Genomic DNA, 19,121 nt, shown 5'->3' with positions numbered 1-19,121 from the left:
TGTGTATATAGGTTTCCTGGGTTTATTCCCCGGGAAATAAATAATTTCCTGGGGAAGGGTTTATTTTATTATTATGAATGCTCATTACCCTAATAATATTTTTACTCTGTAGTCCACTTTATCTGATACTGATATTGCTACACTCACTTTATTTTGGTTAGTATTTGATATATTTTTTATCATCTTTTTACTTTCAAACTTTCTATATATTTATGTTTCAGATGTGTGTTTTATAAGAGTAAAACTTTCCACACTTATGTACATTGGCTATTAAGAGTGTTTACATTAGTGATGTGGAAATGAGCGAGAAGATAAAACTATTTCTTCTGTAACATTGAGAGGCAGGGCTGAAGTGGAATATCTCTCACTATTGAGGAACGACTGTTACTGCATTTAAAATGTCTCATTTTATAGGGAGGAGTGGGCAGAGCTGAGGGAGGAGGGGAGAGAGGAAGGGAGGAAGGAAGAATGGATGGGGAGAATGGGGTTCTCACTTCCGGTGCTGCCCTCACCCCTGGAACTGAGTGAAGACTTGCCTATTAGATAAGGGAGGGGTCCCAGGAATGGAAGGGTGAGCTCCTGGCCAGAGAGGGGTCTCCAGTCAGCCTGTGATGGCTCTGCCAATTCCATTGGCCAGCCAGGAATACACACAACTTCCTGTACCTTGTGGCACAGAAGGGTTACAAAGGTGAAATAAGGAGGTTTTACTAGGCAGTAGGGTATAGCTCAGAGGTAGGGTGTTTGATGGCAGATCAACGGGTCCCTGGTTCGAAGCGGGGTGCCCCCTGGTGGTGACCTGCTTTATTGCTAAATACCTTGATGTGTATTTATTGCCAAATGGCCTTGGATACCACATTCTACTAAATAGCAGTGTCTTTGGTGGTTTTGGGGTGCTCTGAACCCCTTTGTTCCAGGCTGGGCCATATGTATCAGTCTGGGCCAATCAGAAGACAGAAACCACACAGCCCTTTAAACAGGGAAAATTTAATGTAAATAGTTATTGTGCTATAAGAAGAGAATAAATACAAAGGTTCAGAGAAAACCCTAAAGGTACCCCTGGGGTGAGGGACCCAAGCAAGGACAAATTTGGAAGGGGGACCCTTCCCCAAAGCTAGGATTCAGACCTCATGGAGGGCGAATGTGTTTGTAGCTGCCCACATTTGGGACCACCGAGTGGTCCCATCCAGACCTGTCCACAGCTGTCGGGCAAACAGGAATCGGCCTGCAGGAACACAGGTGAGTCACTTGTAAGCATGAGGACTGAAGTATGCGGTGTCCACACCTGGAGGGCGTGGGAACCAGGATGGGGCAGAGGCGAGCCCAGGCTGGCAGGCAGCTGCACAGAGGTAGTTGGGGTCGGGAGCAGGGGAGTGGTCAGAGGTCCAGCTGGGCCTGCAAGGCCACAGAGGGGCTTCATTCTCTGGGCGTAGGCCTGGGACAGAGCACCACCAGGTGTCCTCACACACCTGCACCACCCGTCAAGCAAGCAGCAGGAGCCAGAGGATAACAGGCAAGAACAGGCAGCCAGAACTGGAAGAGAAGCCCCATTTTCCCTGCAACATCCCTCTACTGCCCTCTACTGACAACTGTTAACGTTGTGTTCACTTAGAGGAGAAATGCTGAATCAGTTTAATCCCAGAGCCACAATGAAAGGCTGATCTTAGAGCTGGGAGTCGGTACCCTGATAACCCGCACACCAGGTGACTTGTGTTGGCCAACAGGATGCTAGCAGATGTGTTGTGAGCAGGAGCGTGGGATCTGTGCGCAGGGTTGGGTTTGCTCTCCGACACTCCGGGATGTGCTTACCTTGTACGCTGCTCCCCTTCAGCCCTGGCCCCAGCGTGGAACACGGCTCTGCCCTGAGCCCAGCTCCCCGAGAGGAGCCCAGGCCAGTTAGACCTGCAGCCTGTAGCCGGCCCACAACCAAGTCCCAGGTAGATCAGCTGATTCACATTCAACCTGCAAACCCATGGGCATGAGAATAAATGCTTACTGTTATGTGCCACCGCTGGTGGGGTGGCTTATTATGCAATTTTATTGTGAATAAGGATGACAGATACTGAAGTCAATATGTAGAAGGGGCTCCTGCTGTAACAAAAGCCTAAAATAGACATGACAGCTTCGTGAGGAAGCAGTGGGTGGGAAGGAAGCTGTGACTGTCTGCTGAGAAAATAGCAAGAACAGGGAAAACTGTTCTTGCTATTCCTGATAACCTGATATTCCTGAAAACTGTTCCTGATAACCTGGAAGGCGGCAAATATGCTTGAACTTGTAGAGTTGGGGGTAGGCTATTTCAAGGCAATGGAAGGCGAATTCACTGCCAGAAGAGTGGTCTCTAGTCAGTCTGTGATGGGCCTGCCAGTTCGCACAGGCTGGTCAGGAATAGACAGAATTTACAATATGCTTTGGAGTCCTTGGGTGTGGTGACACGGGTGACATCCACTGAGGAGGACTCTTAGAACGGGGGCGGGGCAGATGCAGCTCATGGGTAGAGCGTGTGACTGCAGGTCAACGGATCCCTGGTTCAAAAACGGGTGCCCTCTGCTGGTGGCTTGTTTTATTGCCCAATACAGATAAAAGACCTTCCTGTTTTTTTTCTTTTATTCGTATTTATTTTATGCTGAATTTCCTCCCAGCCATCAGTTTTTGTCTGTTCGGTGTCCTCGGGGGTGTCTTTGGCCTCCGGGCAGCCTCCTCTTCTGGGTTAGGCACAACCTGCTCTTTCTCAGTAGGACCATCTCAGGGTGGTGGGGAGAGCCTCTGTGGGGGTGAATCCGCCTGCGAGCTCCGTAAGTTCTGTGCTACGTTTTGGGAGCTTCGTTCACCTGGATGTGCTCAGAGAATCGACATCCAGACCCTGAAGGTCAGCACTACTCTCTGCACTTTAAAGCACACGCGGCAGAAGTGCAGCACGTCCTTTCGGGTCCCTGACCCTGCGTCCAGCCCCACTGCTTGACCCAGGCTCACCCACCAACTCCACCCTTGTAACAGGCTGGCGCACACTGCTTCTGTCAGGTGACATCCTTCAGATCCTCAGTGGCTCTTTGAATATGCGTACCCTTGGTGGCCTGGGCAATTTCGCAAGTGTCCTTAAGGCGAACGTGAAGATTTGAACCTCTTGATGTGTGTGATTTGGTGGGGTTTTCTGGGTCAAGTGAATAGCAAACTATGTTCAGAGGTCACCTCTGGCTGCTTCTGGGAAGAGCAAAACCCTCCCGATTTAAGTTCCTACGTAACGTTAGCCTTGTCTCCACTCTTCCTTGGTCTGTCAGTTTCTCAGGTGACTTCTGTTCTCTGGCACAAGGCATGATGCTGTTGTTAATGACCTGTGTTGTTTCAGAAGTTGTTAATGAGGTGCTCTTTGAAGCTGACATTACAGAGGACCGCGCTGAATCAGGAGTTACCCAGCCCGTGCCACAATTGCTAGTGACCTTACTAAGAATACAGATTAAAATTTTGGCTTAGTGAGACAGAGGAGGGGCCTGGGAACTTTGTTTTTGGGGAGACACACTGCCCTGCCAGCCTGGATCCTCCCACCCAGTGATCCTAAGTGGCTTGGAAATTATTTTGAAATTTACAACATTACAAAATCCTAAACAGCATTCTGGAGGTCAACACCATGGTCTCTAAGCTAGTGCCTTCCACCCAGGACTGAGGGAAGCCAGGATGCTGGGCTGTAGGCATAGACCGAGGCCAGGTGTGCAGAGGTAGAAAACTCGGGGAAGGTGAGAAAGCCACAGGCGTGGCAGAGTGGTGACGGCCCACACCTAATGACCCGACTCCGTGCGCTGGTTGTTTCTTTTTTTTTTAATTGATTATGCTGTTACAGTTGTTCTATTCCCCCTTTATTCCCCTCTACCCTACCCCCCTATCCCCACCATCACCCCCCTTTAGTTTATGACCATGTGTCTCAAGTCCTTTAGATTCTATATTTCCCATGCTATTCTTGCCCCCCCCCATCTATTTTCTATCTACTGTCTATGCTACTTATTTTCTGTACCTTCTCCCCCTTTCTCCTCCTCCCACTCCCCTGTTGCTAACCCTCCTTGAGATCTTCATTTCTATGTTTCCACTCCTGATCTAGCTGTCCTTTTAGTTTGCTTTCGTTTTAGGTGTGGTTGTTAATAACTGTGAGTTTGTTGTCCTTTGACTGTTCATGTTTCTTTAACTTCTTTTTCTTAGATAAGTCCCTTTAACATTTCATATAAGAAGGGCTTGGTGATGATGAACTCCTTGAATTTGATCTTATCTGAGAAGCACCTTATCTGTCCTTCCATTTTAAATGAAAGTTTTGCTGGATAGAGCAATCTTGGTTGTAGGTCTTTAGATTTCATGACTTGGAATACCTCTTTCCAGCCCCTTCTTGCCTGTAAGGTCTCTTTTGAGAAATCCGCTGACAGTCTGATGGGGACTCCTTTGTAGGTGACTGTCCCCTTAGCTCTTGCTGCTTCTAGGATTCTCTCCTTCATTTTAATCTTGGCTAATGTAATTACGATGTGCCTTGGTGTGTTCCTTCTTGGGTCCAACTTCTTTGTGACCCTCTTAGCTTCCTGGATTTCCTGGAAGTCTATTTCCTTTGCCAGATTGGGGAAATTCTCCTTTATTATTTGTTGAAATAAGTTTTCCACTGGTGGCTGTGCCTTTCCCCCTTCTGGTACCCCTATAATTTGGATGTTGGAGCGTTTAAAGATGTCCTGGAGGTTCCTGAGACTCTCCTCATTTCTTTGAATTCTTGCTTCTTCACTCTTTTCTGTTTGGCCATTATTTGCTTTCTTCTGGTCCACTCCATTGATTTGAGTCCCAGTTTCCTTTTCATTGCTATTGGTGTCCTGTGCAATTCCATTCATTTCAATTAGTTTCGCCTTCATATATTTGTCTAATTTGTCGGTGTAATCAACCAGTTCTGTGAGGATCCTGATCACCAATGTTTTAAACTGTGCGTCTGTGAGTTTTGCTATTTCTTCATCGCTTAGATTTATTGGCTCTGGGGCTCTGAGATCCTCCTGTGCCATTCTTGGTCTGTTCGGGCCCTTTAAGTGTGAGAAGCGTCACCTTGGATTCCCAGGTCGCTGGGTTGTGACGCTGTATGTGGGGGTGTGGCCAGAGCGGGGAAATGGCGACCCCCTCTGCGGCTTCTCACAGCTGGGTGCGGAGGAGCAGTGCCTTAGGTGGTTCACCTGGGCCGGGCCACTCAGAGTCGCTGGGTTATGACGCTGTATGTGGAGGTGGGGTCAGAGCAGGGAAATGGCGGCGCCCTCCACTGCTGCTTGCCGTGGGGACCTGCTGGCCCGGTCCAACCGCCCACTCTCTCGCCTGTCCACCCTCGCACAAATGCGCGACCTCAGTCAACACGCAGCCCCGGGCCCGGCTGTCTCCCCCGCGGTCGCTCGCCTGGTTGCTCGCTGGGTCGCTCACTAGGTCTGACCCTGCGCCTGGATTCCGCGGGCCTGAGTGTGTCTGGCCGAGTTCTCCTGTGCAACCCTGTTCCGCCAGCGCTGGTTTCGCCGCTTACCGGTCAGGCTGAAGAATTTGTTGTTAATGGACTTCCGAAAAGTTCAATTTTCTGTGTTCTGGCTGTGTTTCTGTTGCTAATATTTAGTTTTCTCTAATCTTGGTTGTGTGAGAAGGCACGGCACACCCACCTATGCCTCCATCTTGGCGGAAGTCCTCTGACTCCATGCGCCGGTTGTTTCTGAGCAAAGCAGGCAACTGATGATGCAGAGGTCCCGGGTTCAAGTTCAGATTCAGAGGTGAGGTGGGTCACGCTGTCCCCACTTGGCTGCAGCCCTCCACGACCTCTCCTGACCAGCTCTTTAGCCCCCACTCAGTCCTACCACATCTCATGGGACATGCTCAGGGACTGAGGGAAGGAAGGACACCAGTTATAAGTAGAGGTGACAATCAAGTGTGTAGAAGGCGCAGGGAGGATATGGGCTGGGCACGGTAGGAAGGGCATCAGTTTGGGTACATAGTGACGTAGCACTAGCAAGAACACTTCTCAATGTGGTGACAGCCAGGGTGTGGCTTTGTAGGTTTAGAGTACTTATTAAGGCCAGGTAAATAGGTGGGGGTATAGCTCAGTGGTAGAGCATTTGACTGCAGATCAAGAGGTCCCTGGTTCAAGTCCAGGTGCCCCCTGCCCACATTCAGTTTTTTACCAACTGGACACAATATGCTCCTTGCCCCTTACCCTCTGCATTGATTCAACCTGCAAGGGGGAGAGAGAAGAGACGAAGGTCCAGGCGTTACCAGAAAACCTCCTCTGACAAATCCAGTTTCTCCCTAGATAAGTGCAATTTCTCCAAGGCTCAGTCAGCTCTGCTAGGTTTGTGGTGGACACACGGTTCTTTTTTGTCCAGCATCGGAACCCTCTGAGCTCCATCCAGGGAGTCACAGTTGTCTCAGTCTTGGTGGCGGGTGGGGCACTGTCTCTGGCCAAGGAAAACTAATACGCCACGTATCTCCTCCTCTTGAATATCAGGAAAGCCTCTCTCTCTCTCAGTGGGGATTGGTAATGTGGCCTTACTGGACCTGAAGAAAACGAAAATCTAGGTATTTGGGAGATGCTAGTCTAGTAGTCCGTGTCACACTGTAGAAAAAGTTGAGTGAATTTTGCCTGAAGTCTACTGGGGATCACGTTGGGTTCCCATGGGACCCTAGAGGTGGCTTCAGGGTGGCTTCAGGGTGGAAGTACTTCCAGCCTGGATGGCTGATCCGAGCGGTTTAAAGAAAGCAAATACTTACTAGCTCAAGTGTCACGCTGTATGGGCTGGAAATCCAGAATTTTCTCTGGCTAGATTGAGATAACCTCTTATCTCCTGTCATGGAATAACTGAAATAGCTGAAAATAAAAGTAAAGGCTATTCTGGCCAGTGTGGCTCCGTTGGCTGGAGCATCATCCCGTAACCCGGAGCGTCATCCCGTAACCCAAAGGCTGCGGGTTTGATTCCCAGTCCTGGTACGTGTGACCCCTGGTATGGACGTGTATGATCCTCTGTCCAGGGGTGAGGCCGCTAATCGGTGTCTCTCTCGCATCAGTGTTTTTCTCTCTCCCTTCCTCTCCCCCTCTAAAACAGCAAGTGAAAAAAAATGTCCTCAAAAGAGTGGGAGTTCACAAACTGTCATGTGGGTTTATGGGAGCATTTGGAAAGCTTAAATTATACCTAATAACCTACGCTGAGGACTCTCCCTTGCCGACCACGCCAGCTCCTTCTTTCTTTCCGAAAGCTGGACGGCCCCGACTGAGGGGCTTGCACTGCAGGGGACCACCTCCGGCCTCCTCACTGTCTCTTCGTCTTCCAGAGTGACGGAAAGATCTCGGCTGACCCTGGGTACCGGTTACGGAGGTGAAAACTCACACTCCAGAACAATTTCAAACTGGCTAATTTTCTACCAAGGAACGTCTAGAGAACACATGTTGGTCTGGATTCTCAAAGTGTTTCGTGAAGTAGGAAGGTGTCATTTTAAGTAAGTCTGAATGTATCTTTATGATTGTACCCAATTAACATTCTGTTTAAAATACCACAGCTGCAGCAGCTGGGATGGGCCTGTTCGCTCAGTTGTGGACTTGACCCAGGATTCACAGGAGGTCAGTTCTCGAGGCATTTTGTAGCGCTAACGAACCCTTCGTGTGGTTACCGCTGCTTGGTAGGGGGAATCCAGACCCCAGCTGGAGAGGGTTTATCACGGGTGGCTTGTCCATCCAGGCAACAGTGACTCCCTTCACCAGCGTGGAAAAATGCGTGAGTGGGTGGAGCTCCCACATCTTTGAAAAGCATTTTAGTGGCTCTCTTCCTTAGATAGGGATGCTGGCCCAAGCCATTATAGCAGCAAGGATTCCCTGATTTCAGGGGCATCTGGGAGGCTCTGACTTTTGGAATCAAAACCTGATGTTCCTGGAAACTTTGAGTTGCTCAGGTTGCTGCTAGATGTATGTAGGGGACAACTCACCTTCACAACGGCCCAGCTGGCATTTTGTGAGTCCCTCAGTATGACCCGACTGTGGCTCTCCCAACACGTGGCTCTGCCTCCTTCAGGACTTCACCTGCAAGTCGTGCTTGACCAGGGATGCAGGGTGGAAGGTGGGCTGTTGAAGGCAACTGAAAAGACTACTCAAAAAAAGTCACACATGAGGGGGCACCCGGATTTGAACCGGGGACCTCTTGATCTGCAGTCAAATGCTCTACCCCTGAGCTATACCCCCTTGGATGGTAATTGTGACCTAATTGATCCCTTTCATCTGTGTGGTAACACTCGATTGCAAAATTAAGTGATGCTCCTCTCCAGGACTGACTTTCTAGAAGCTGCCAGACCAGCTTATAATGACACCTTCCCTCAGCTCTGCAGTTTTCCCAGCCTCTGCGTGGCCCTGGGTGGGGTCATCAGAGAGGAACAAATGAGAGAAGCTGCCTGCAGGAACCCCGCACCATTTCCCACTGCCTTTTCCTTTCAGCCCACAAGCTGGCAAACCGCCCACGATGCTACCCACCACCTGGACTCCCAGCCTGCACCTCCCTTCCTTCGGTGAGGACAGAAACAGGCTCTCAGGCAGTGTCACGGAGCTCCGATAGTTGGGGCTTGTAGGAACATTACCGCAAAGTCCCTGTCTCCCTCGTCAGAGTGGCTGAGCCCGGCTTTCGGCCTACGAGGTTGAAGCAGGCATGTGCTGAGCCGCACTGTTGGGGCGGAAGGGTGAGCGTGGTCAGTTAGGGCTCCCGTTGACTGCTTGCTCCTGAGAAGTGTCTGGGAGTCCCTGCCTTGTCTTTGAGGACCCAGCAGGGCTGAAGGAGGGAGATCTGTACAGAAGGGGGAAAACACCAGACGCCAGAACGGCCACCCGCCCAGAGGGAACTTGGGCGAGGTCTCCTTCAAGGAGGATCGTCATGGATGTGGGTGAAAGGAAACCAGAATATGGCAACAGCTATGAGTAGGAAAACCAATAGTGAAGGGGGCACCCGGATTTGAACCGGGGACCTCTTGATCTGCAGTCAAATGCTCTACCCCTGAGCTATACCCCCTCACCTATAATATACCTCTAATGATATACCTTTTCACCTGTGTTGCAACACCCACACCTGTGCACTAAGACGCCTATGAATTCTTAGAAGTTCTGGACGTGTGGAGAACCTGCCTTACAGCAAAATCAGTCATTTTGGCCCCCAGAAAACTCTGCTCACAATCTTCAAGGCTCATCGTTCTCAGTATCACTTCAGAGGCACCTGTTTGGAAACTCATCGTGGACCGTCCCTTCCTTCCTGTCCTGGCAAGCTCCACCCACCTTAAACTGGTCCAGAGCCCTCCCCCCACTCTCCGGTGCCACCCCTCCCTTGGGGGCTCCTTGGCCCATCCCTTCCTGTGCTCTTCCTTCCTCTACCACAGCTACTTCTTGGCTTTGGGCAGTGTCTTCACTGAACCCAGGAAGCCCAGATAAATGACTTGAGTAATTTGGCCTGAGAGGCCGAAACTCCCGTCCTGGGGCCCAGGAAGGCACCCAGCTGTCCCCAGAGACCCCAGAGCAGGTCAGCACAGCAGGGACTGTGTGCAGCAGGCAGGACCAGAGGTGCCTCCGCTGGGCGAACGCTGGCCTGAGGCACAGCCATGCGGACCTAGGAAGCGAGTGGAGGCGTGCCAGCTGGCAGGAACGCAGGAGGGTGACTCGAAATCAAAGGGTAGAGAAAAGACACCTGCCCACAGGGGCTCCGGAGGCCCGCCACCCTACCAGTGCTGGCCTTCAACAGCAGGGCCAATGCAGCTACCAAGTGTTCTACTTGGCTGAGGCCCACAGGAGTGCTCCGAGCAGAGCACTTGGCTGAGCAGAGGGGTCGCTTTCTATCAGCTCTTTTCACCAGCCCTGTTGTGGTCCCACGCCAGGGCCGAGAGGGACTTGGCTTCCCAGGCTCCCGTGCCCCTCACTTGGCCACCTTGCCCTGCTGTGGGAAGGCCCCTTAGTGACTGGGCTCCACCTTCCACCTCCCCCTTCTGGACCGTTCCTCCTCCCAGCTCATTTTGCAATTGTGCAAGCTCTCATTTCTGCAATAATTTCCTTTTGCAATAATGCTTGGTGGCAAGGCTGCTCTGATTGAGTACTGGACTGGCACATCTCACAGATTCATTGAATTTTTCCTTCGTGTGTGAAACACAGAAAATTCACAGATCACGAGTGTTCGGCTCTGTGAAAATACTCCATCCAGATGGAGAAATGGGACCGTGACTCGGAGGTGGATGGAAATGAGGTAGGGGGGTACACGCCACCTTCTCTGTCTGTACACGTTTCTGTAGCCCCAGCCTCGGAATCATTCTAGGGTTTTACATTTCTGAAAATAAAGCAACATATGAGGAGGTAAAAGTAAATATAAACAAAACCCAAAGCCCTGACATCGATAACATGACCGCAAAGAAGAAAACACAGCGAAAAGAAGAGGTACTGAGTTACAGTGAGAGATTGAACTTGACTTAGTAAAAGTTGTTTTGGTATAACTTACAAAAGCTATTTTTTTTTAAGATTTTATTCATTTACTTTTAGAGAGGGGAAGAGAGGGAGAGAAGTATCAGTGTGTGGTTGCCCTTCATGTAGCCCCCCACCGGGGACCTGGTTTGCAACCCAGGCATGTGCCCTGACTGGGAATTGAACTGGCATCCCTTTGGTTTGCAGTCCACACTCAATTCACTGCACTACACCAGCCAGGTACAAAAAACTCTCTTTGAGTAAATGAGTACATACATTGATGTCTCATGAGTTCTGAGACAGGAAATGTGAATATGGTATGGAGAAGGCTGGGGAAGCTCTGTGGAGCTGGGCTAGGATGGTAAGTAGCTGTGCGAACACGCATGCCCTTACACACACGTGTGTGTGCGCACACCCCCCACACATACGCACATCGGTTTCCTAACTCTGTCCTCTGAAAGCGGCTAGAAGCGACGACAACTCAGGTGCAGTGAACACTCCTAATGCCCATGACGTGGTTGCTAAATACCATTCCAAGGAACCAGGCAGCCTTGGAGAAATGGCTGATTCCAGGGCTGGGCAAGAAACCGAAAAGATGAACCACGGGACACCCTGTGCCAGAGAGTTAGTTAGAAATGCTGAGTCTGATGGGAACCTGCCCGCAGAGCACTGGGCCAGCCCGAGGAGGCTCCCCGCCGGCTAATGCTGGGGCAGCCTGTGCGTCGGAACAAATAGGATAGGAATGTGCTGTGTAACTCATGAAATGAAAGATCCCTCGAATCCATATGAATGAGATTTTTTTTTTTATTTTAGGTGGAGAAAGGGAAGCTGTTCTTCACAAAGAAGTCCAGTAAGAAACATGAAAGGAATGATGTAAAACATAAAATCACCATTTTATAGCCATCCTCATAGAAATTCATCAAGGTAAGAATCATTCAAGTGTCGGGGAACAGGATGTAGCAAAATCTGTCAAACGCCAAGTCCAACTTCATCAGTAGTAGAACAGATTGACATCATTGCCTCTCAAGGTAATGCACTGAGAAGGATGTGTAAAAATTTTGCTAGAATATTGAACTTTTTAGTAAAAAATCTTCCTTCCTTCCTCCCTCCCTCCCTCCCTCCCTCCCTCCCTCCCTTCCTTCCCCCCCCCCCGGCTGGTGTGGCTCAGTGGATTGAGCAGTGGACTGGGAAGCAGTGGGTCTCTAGTTTGATTCCTAGTCAGGGCACATGCCTGGGTTTCAGGCCAGGTTCCCAGTAGGGGGCGCACAAGAGGCAACCACACGTTGATGTTTTCTCCCTCCCTTCCTCTCTCTCTCCCTCCCTTCCCCTCTCTCTAAAAATAAAATCTATTTCTATAGAAATAGATTTTTTTTAAGATTTTATTTATTTATTTTTTAGAGACAGCAGAAGGGAGTTCGATTCCCAGTCATGTGCCCTGACTGGGAATCAAACAGGTGACCCCCAGGTTCACAGGCTGGCCCCCAGTCCACTGAGCTACACCAGCCAGGGCTTAACTTTAAATAATGAGGAAACAATCAGACAAAGCCTTCTCCCCAAAATGAACCACTCTCTCGACTTTCAACACATTTGTTGGCCTATTTTTGAACTCTTTCTCCCAATGTTGCGTTTGGGAGATCCAGCTGCTCTGTCCGAATGTGTATTGACTGCAGGGACCTTCTGCAAAACAACTAGCTCTGGCCTTTTGAGAATGTCAATGTCATGAGAGAGACTAGAAGACTCGAGAGCTGCTCTAGACTAACATGACCTGAAAACATATGACTGCCACATACAATACGTGAGCCTGGGTGAGGTCCTGTCTTGGAAAGAAAAGCCAATCATCGATGACATTGTTGGGAGAATGGAGACCTACTGGGTGGGGCCAAGTAGGGTTCCATTGTGAGTGTGCAAGACAGAGTTTATTCTTCGATTGTGCATTAGATGTTGTCTTATTTTCCGTATGAACAACCATAAACCTACTATGTAGAATATAGTGTGTAATAGATCAGCGATTTTCCACTGATGCGCTCAAAGAATGTTTAAAACGTGTAGTACCTGACTACTTAGTCAGGGTCCCTGAGTTCTCTTCCCTTAGATTGTCAAATAGAAAAATGACGCCCTGGCCGGTGTAGCTCAGTGGATTGAGCATGAGCCTATGAAGCAAAGGGTTGCTGGTTCGATTCCCAGTCAGGGCACATGCCTGGGTTGCAGGCCAGGTCCCCAGGAGAGGAGACACATGAGAGGCAACCACACATTGATGTTTCTCTCCCACTCTTTCTCTTTCCCTTCCCCTCTCTCTAAAAATAAATAAAATATTTTTTAAAAAAGATATATGATGTATATAATAGAGTTGCATCTTTTAAAAAATGGATTTAGATTTTAGAGAGAAAAGATGGAGGAGAGGGAAACATCGATTGGTTGCTTCCCAGTGGTATGTGCCCTGACCAGGAACTGAACCGCCAACCTTGTGGTGCCCAGGACTGTGCTCCACATGGTCACGCGGACCATGAGCCACACTAGTCAGGGCAATAGAGATGCACCTTCCTGATCATGGCACATAAGGTTGCATCTGATTGGTTAATTCTTGGTACCAGAAAGCTTTATGATTGGTTAATTCTTGGTACCAGAAATCTTTATATATCAGTATAGGCACTTGATTTTTGTTGTTCATTTTTTTCTTTTTATTATCACTTGATTTTTTTAAAGTCATTTTGAAACAAAAAGGGTAGGCAATCACTATTATTTTTTGTAAGTCAATCAAAATTATATATGTTTTATCAGATCAGCAAAAATATAGTATTTCTTCAGTGAGCCATAGAATTTCAGTAGTTAGTTTATGTGTGCCGTGAAATGAAAAAAGTTGAAGATCGCTGCGGTAGATGGTCAGATTATATCGCTGATAAACTAACTTCCTGAGTGTGTTGCGGTTGGGCAGGAGAAGGCAGCTGTTCTTAGAAAATGCATGTTGAATACCTAGGGGTGCCCGGATGTCTTCAACGGACTTTCTAATGAATGAGAAAGTTCCTGGCTTTTTGAATGTCTATTCCAGAATCAGCGTGCGAGTATCCACAAAACATTGGTGTGGTTGAGATGACACTGACGTCTATAAAGGTGGGACGAGAATGGATGTTGTTCTCTAAAATGAGACACTGTACTTAGTGCCTCGTTCTATTAACTTAGTACATTCCACCATTTTTGAAGTCTTGAATTTTTCTCAGTGATTTTTAAGTTTCTGTAGAGAGATGTTTCACATCTTTGATTATTCTTATTCCTCAGCAGTTGATGTTTTATTTTTTGTGATTATAGAATTGTTTGAAAATTTTCTACATTTTTTTTGTTTCTGTCATTCCTTTCTGTATTTCCATCTGCTTTGATTTGAGTCCCTTTCATTCTGCCTCAAAAACTCCACTTTTATTTTCTTTAGTGAGGGTTTGCTGCTAACAAACCATTTGTTCTCTGTTTGTCTGCAAGTGTCTTTGTTTTCTTTTCATGTTGGAGGAAAGCTTTTGGGGGCACAGCATTCTAAGTTGGCTCTCGTTTTCCTTCAGTGCATTAAGGTGCCATTCTGTCTGTCCGTTGGCTTCCACCCTTTTCTGTTGAGGACTTAGCAGTCTTCCTTTATGTTCCTTTGAAATGAATATGTCTTTGTATCTGGTTATTTGTGATGTTTCCTTCTGGTTTTAAGTTATTTCACTAATGAGCTGAGGCAGGGTTTCCTCTTGGTATATAATAATTGGAATTGCAATGCTGGCAACTGTGGCTTGCCTCATTTCGTTAGTTTTGAAGAATTATAGGCCATTATCCTTTTACGTGTTGCTCCCGCCTCTTTCTCCTCGCCGTCTGGGCTTCCAATTACATGTATGTTAGACCGTCTCACCACGCCTTCTATTCTCCTTTAGGTTCCCTTCGTTTTCCATTCTTTTGTCTCTCTGTGCATCAGTATGGATATTTTCTTCTGCCTTTCCTTCCCGTTTACTAATTCTCGCTGTGTCCACTCTGTCGTTAAACCTATCCATGGAGGTCTCTGTATGGTGGAATTATTGTTTGATTTTTTTTAATTGCATCTAGTTCTCTACCGAAGTTGTCCTTCGGTAGAAGGACAGAAGGTAGATGTTCTCTACCATCTTGTCCTTTAGTAATCATCTTTAAACTTATCAATCTCAGTTAGTTTAAATCTGTGTCTAGTTACTTCACTCTCTAGCTCTGCCGTGAATTTCCATATATTACCTGTGCTTCTCTTGATTTCGGGCAGTTTTATCTTTTTGCATGCTTGGTTGTTTTTGAGTTATAGGCTCTCTATTTGATTTTTTTTTTCTTTATCCTCACTGAGGACATTTTTTTTCACTGCCTCTAGAGAGGAAGGGGGAGAGCAACATTCATTGGCTGCCTCCCTACAAGCTGGGACAAACCCTGGCTGGGGATCTTTCGCACCCACACCAGGCACATGTCCTGACCCGAATCAAACCTGCAACCTTTTGGTTACGGGACGACACTCCAACCCACTGAGCCACACGGGCCAGGACCAGACCCTTTGGGCCTCTATTGGAAACCCTGTAAAGGTATTCTGAGGCTCTGTAAGATGTTTCTCTGCCAGAGAAGATTTCCTTTTCCCCCTGGCAGGCGGGCGGGCAGTGCAGCCCCGGAGCTGAGTCTGGGAATGATGTCATTCTCACTCAGACCTCAGCGTTTATGAGGACGGTCCAGCTCTGCAAGGGTCCAACCTGAAGGTCTGGCGTGTTTGTGTCGGGGCCTCTCTTTTGGCAGCTGTGACTCCAGTTATTTGTCCCCTCGAGGTGACTCACCTGGGCTTTCGTCCCCACCTCTTGGCATCTGCCTCCCTGCTCTTAAAGCAACCGTCCAGGGATCCCCAGAGTGATCTGTCCAGACACCTCTTTCTTCTGTACTCCCTGCTCAGAACCTGTCGGTTACTCTCCATTTCCTAAGCTTGTGGTTTTCAAAGTGCGCTCTGTGGAAATTCTTCCGTGACCCCGCCAGGGGAGAGGCGGAAGAGGTCGCGCTCTGAGGGGCTTGCGAAACTCCGCCGCCCCCGGGTCCTGCCCCAGGAGAGCACTTCCTCCCCGATCGGATTTCCACATTGTACTTCTCAGGGTTTTGTGTGAGGAAAGGGGTTCAGAGCTAAAATGACTTTAACAGTCCTTGACTTAGAAATAGAATCTAAATGACACACACGACATGCAGGGTTATTTATCATCTGACCTCAGTCTCATCACCACACTTGAGACGTTCTGATTTCCATCTGGAAAGTTCCTCGCCCCACCTAGTCCGCCCAGCGAACCCCTACTGACCCTTTGACGGCTCAGTTCGAGTCGGGTGCTTTGAGTCCCCGCCCCGCCTCCCCGGCCAGACATCCAGCCCCCCCTTCCCTCCGCTGCGTGTGGTCCTCACACGTGTTTCCTCTGCGCTGCGGGCCCACGCAGCCTGTTCACGGACACTGAGCCCCTCCAAGCAGCAGTGACATCTCTGACCACTGTGTTAGCCCTGGGCAGTTTGAATCAGTGAGCGTCCAAGCTTATTTTCCTAGGACGGTTATAATTCCAGACACTCTTTTGTATTCAGATGTGTCTATAAATGGCCCAAGATTTTTCTCTATTTGGGGTCCAAATTACATCCCCCAGACTATCTCTTAGCACCAATAAGTGTTATAGAAACCTTTATTATACAAAGGCTGGCCTTTGAAATGACTGGCTTCCCCGCCGAAAGTCACAGGCAGTGATGTATTCATCCCAAGTTCATCAAAGATCGTCGACTCAGGGGTCAGCCTCATAAAACTCAAAATAGCAGTCACAGTCAGTAATGAGCTTGTTTCTGTTCTAATTAATAATGGCCTTGCTGGGCGGGCTCTGTTCTGCCCAGGAAGTATTCCTTCATGTACATGGAGAGAAATCTAATTTTTGTAACCAAAACCCTACTTTCAAAAAGCTGTGGAAAACTTAGTACTGGGCAAATTCAATAACTTAAGCTATTGAATTTTTAAAAATCTAAAAACAAACTCTGATGCTTGTTTCCTGTGTCTGGAAGTTTCCATCTTTGGGGTTGGCTGGAAGAGCCACCATGATTCTGTACGCCTCATCGGTACTTGCTCAAGGTGACCCCACTTCCGCCCTGGGGAGCCTGGGCCTGGAGCCTTCCCCTCTGCTGGGGGAGCCCTGATGCCCTGGGGGTCAGTCCTTCATTCCTGAGACTCAAAGCCCAGGAGAAGTTTGGGGGCCCAGGGACAGGTCACTCTCTGAACTGTCGTCAGTCATTGACACCCTGAGCATAGGCACGTTTTGACATCAGCGTAGCAGAAGAACTGGTTCTGGAATGCCTGAAGGGCAGCCATGGACGCCAGGGCTCTGGTGCTTTCTCCTCACATTTGCCACAGGGCCTCCGAGCCCCTGCCTCTCCGAAGCCCCATCAGAAGCGCCCCTCCAGGTTGGCCGAGGGTGATGTCATCACAGCGCTTCTGGGACTGAGCCACGGAAGGGAGGGAGGGAGCAAGAGAGGGGTCTGACCACAAGCATGCTGGTCAGACCGGTCCCCAGGGTTCAAGTTCACCAGCCTGCTCCCCAGGCCCTTCTGGGTGAGCTGCAGTCCCTCATGACCACCCATCTCAGGAGGATGAGGGAAGTGGAGGGCAGTCGTGACAGACCAGAGGAAAGAGAGGAATTCTTGCAACCACAGTTCATGCCATTGAGTATCATAGTCGGCTAAGATTTGTGCTGAGTAAGTACTTTATGTTCTGTAAACCTACCCTGTATTAGGCACCACAGAGAGAGAAGAAAAATAAGGTACAACCCCTGTCTTCAAGAGACTTACAAGCTATGAGATGAGATAGGACAGTATTCCTCTGTGTTAACATTTTTTAAAAGTGCCAAGTGAATGGTCCCAATATAAAAAGTTAGGAGCTTGGCCAAGGCAGTTGCCTGCAGGCTTGATTGGGGTAGTGAGTTGGGAGGGGGGTGAGGCTCGGTGGAGGTTAGGGCATGAGCCTGTCTGGAAACAATGGGGGCCCCAGGTGGGTAAGAGGAGGGGAAAGAATATGAGGAAAGGCACCGGAGTGGGAATTCTGTGCCGGCTTAGGACACAGAATGGGCCACAAAATTGGGACCGGTGGAAAGACCGTGGAGGTGCTGAATATCAGCCCAAGGGGGTGGGGGCGGTCTTTGCTCTTTTTGCAAACAGAGGCTGGAAGGCCAGCTACCAGGGGTGCTCTGCATTGGGTCCTTGCCTTAGGTGGAAGGTTGGGGGAGTCATTATTTCCCAGACTTGGCTGAACATCTGAGCCCCACCCCCAGCCCTACCCTAACCCAACCGGAAACTTGTTAAAAACAGACCTTTTTTAATTTTTATTTTTTAACAGTTTTATTGTTTCTCAGATACCAAGTCAAGCTACTGGTGCTCTTTATTTATTTATTTTTAAAGATTTTATTTATTACTTTTACAGAGGGCAGAGGGAGGACGAGAGGGAGAGACACATCAATGTGAGATAGAAACATCAATCGCTTGCCTCACAAAGACTCCCAGACCAGGGACGATCCCATAATCCAGGCTTGTGCCCTGACCGGGAATCAAACCAGCGACCTTTTTTGCTTTGTGTCACGACACCCAACTGAGAACCACACCAGCCATGGAAAAAAATAGACCTTCTGTTAAGAAAGCTTTTCCCATAATACTCAGGACCCATCTTTATTTTGATCCAGTCGTTCTGGGATGGGATCCAGAAATTCATATCCTTCACAAGCTTCCCCAGAGACTCTGATGGAGCCGATCCGAGAAGCTGCTAGGATAGGTCATCTCTACCCCCAAATGGCCCTGGCTTATATCAAAAGCTGAATTTTTACAACATCACATCCCCGAAAACTAGCTCTTCTCTCTGATCACTTTATTTCTGTCGCAGGTTCCCCACTCCCTCTGGTCAGACTCAGCACCTTTACACTGTCCTGCAGTTTTTCTTTTTCCTGTGAAGCACACATGCAGCTGGCTACCCCCTCTTACTGCATATTCTTGACAGGGCCCTCAGATCTGCCCCTTCCTTTCTGTTCCCGCTCCTGCTACCTTTGCTCCGACCTTGTCTCACCTCCTGCTTCGACTGCTGCAGTAGGATGCTTTGGACTAATCTCTCATCTCTCTCCTGCACTGGCCTTCGGCGTCCCTGTCAATCCCTCTCTGGGAGCCGAGGGCACCAGAAAACAGCTGGGCTGATATCATTGAGGGAAAACACACCCCACCCTTTGGGAGGGAACAGACCTCCCAAAATAGTTTGTCTAAAGTGTCACCTCCACCACCACTCCTGGGGAGACTGCACTTTTCCACACAAACAAGGCATCCTGGGTGACCCCTCTGCTGGAGGTTCTGCCCCGGCTGATGAAGGGAAACGAGGGCACGTTAAGATCCCGCTGACAGACCCCAAGCCCCGCAGAAGTCCGGGGCACGTGGTGCAGGTTCCTCTGCAGGAAGGAGTCCCACGGAGAGGAAAGGAAGGGAGATGCATCCTTGTGACCACAGGGGGGCCCCCTTCAAAGGCTCCTTCCGTCCTCTGACCCCGGGTCACCTTAGGAGTTTTTCCAATTTTATTTTTTTCTTTCCATCTTGTTTAGAAATACTATTCTTGGTATTACAAACTACTATAAAATATTATTGTTATTTTGAAGAGGGGAGAAAATGCGTAAAACTGGCT

The 19,121-nt window shown here is 48.8% G+C and overlaps 3 non-coding genes across 3 annotated transcripts; 1 reads left to right on the top strand and 2 right to left on the bottom strand.

Annotated features, from left to right (window-relative positions):
* The first annotated feature begins 6,066 nt into the window (after positions 1 to 6,066).
* TRNAC-GCA (transfer RNA cysteine (anticodon GCA)) lies at positions 6,067 to 6,138 on the top strand. Its single transcript has one exon. It is a non-coding gene; the product is annotated as a tRNA-Cys (tRNA).
* A 1,993-nt stretch (positions 6,139 to 8,131) lies between these two features.
* On the bottom strand, positions 8,132 to 8,203 carry TRNAC-GCA (transfer RNA cysteine (anticodon GCA)). Its single transcript has one exon. It is a non-coding gene; the product is annotated as a tRNA-Cys (tRNA).
* Positions 8,204 to 8,945: 742 nt separating this feature from the next.
* Positions 8,946 to 9,017, bottom strand: TRNAC-GCA (transfer RNA cysteine (anticodon GCA)). The gene has a single exon. It is a non-coding gene; the product is annotated as a tRNA-Cys (tRNA).
* Between the last annotated feature and the right edge of the window lie 10,104 nt (positions 9,018 to 19,121).

Source organism: Artibeus jamaicensis, unplaced genomic scaffold (assembly GCF_021234435.1).
Source record: "Artibeus jamaicensis isolate MK-2021 breed Jamaican fruit bat unplaced genomic scaffold, CSHL_Jam_final contig_718, whole genome shotgun sequence".
NCBI classification, from domain to species: Eukaryota; Metazoa; Chordata; class Mammalia; order Chiroptera; family Phyllostomidae; genus Artibeus; species Artibeus jamaicensis.
Note: the sequence above shows the minus strand (reverse complement) of the source record. Positions and strands in the feature narration are given on the sequence as shown.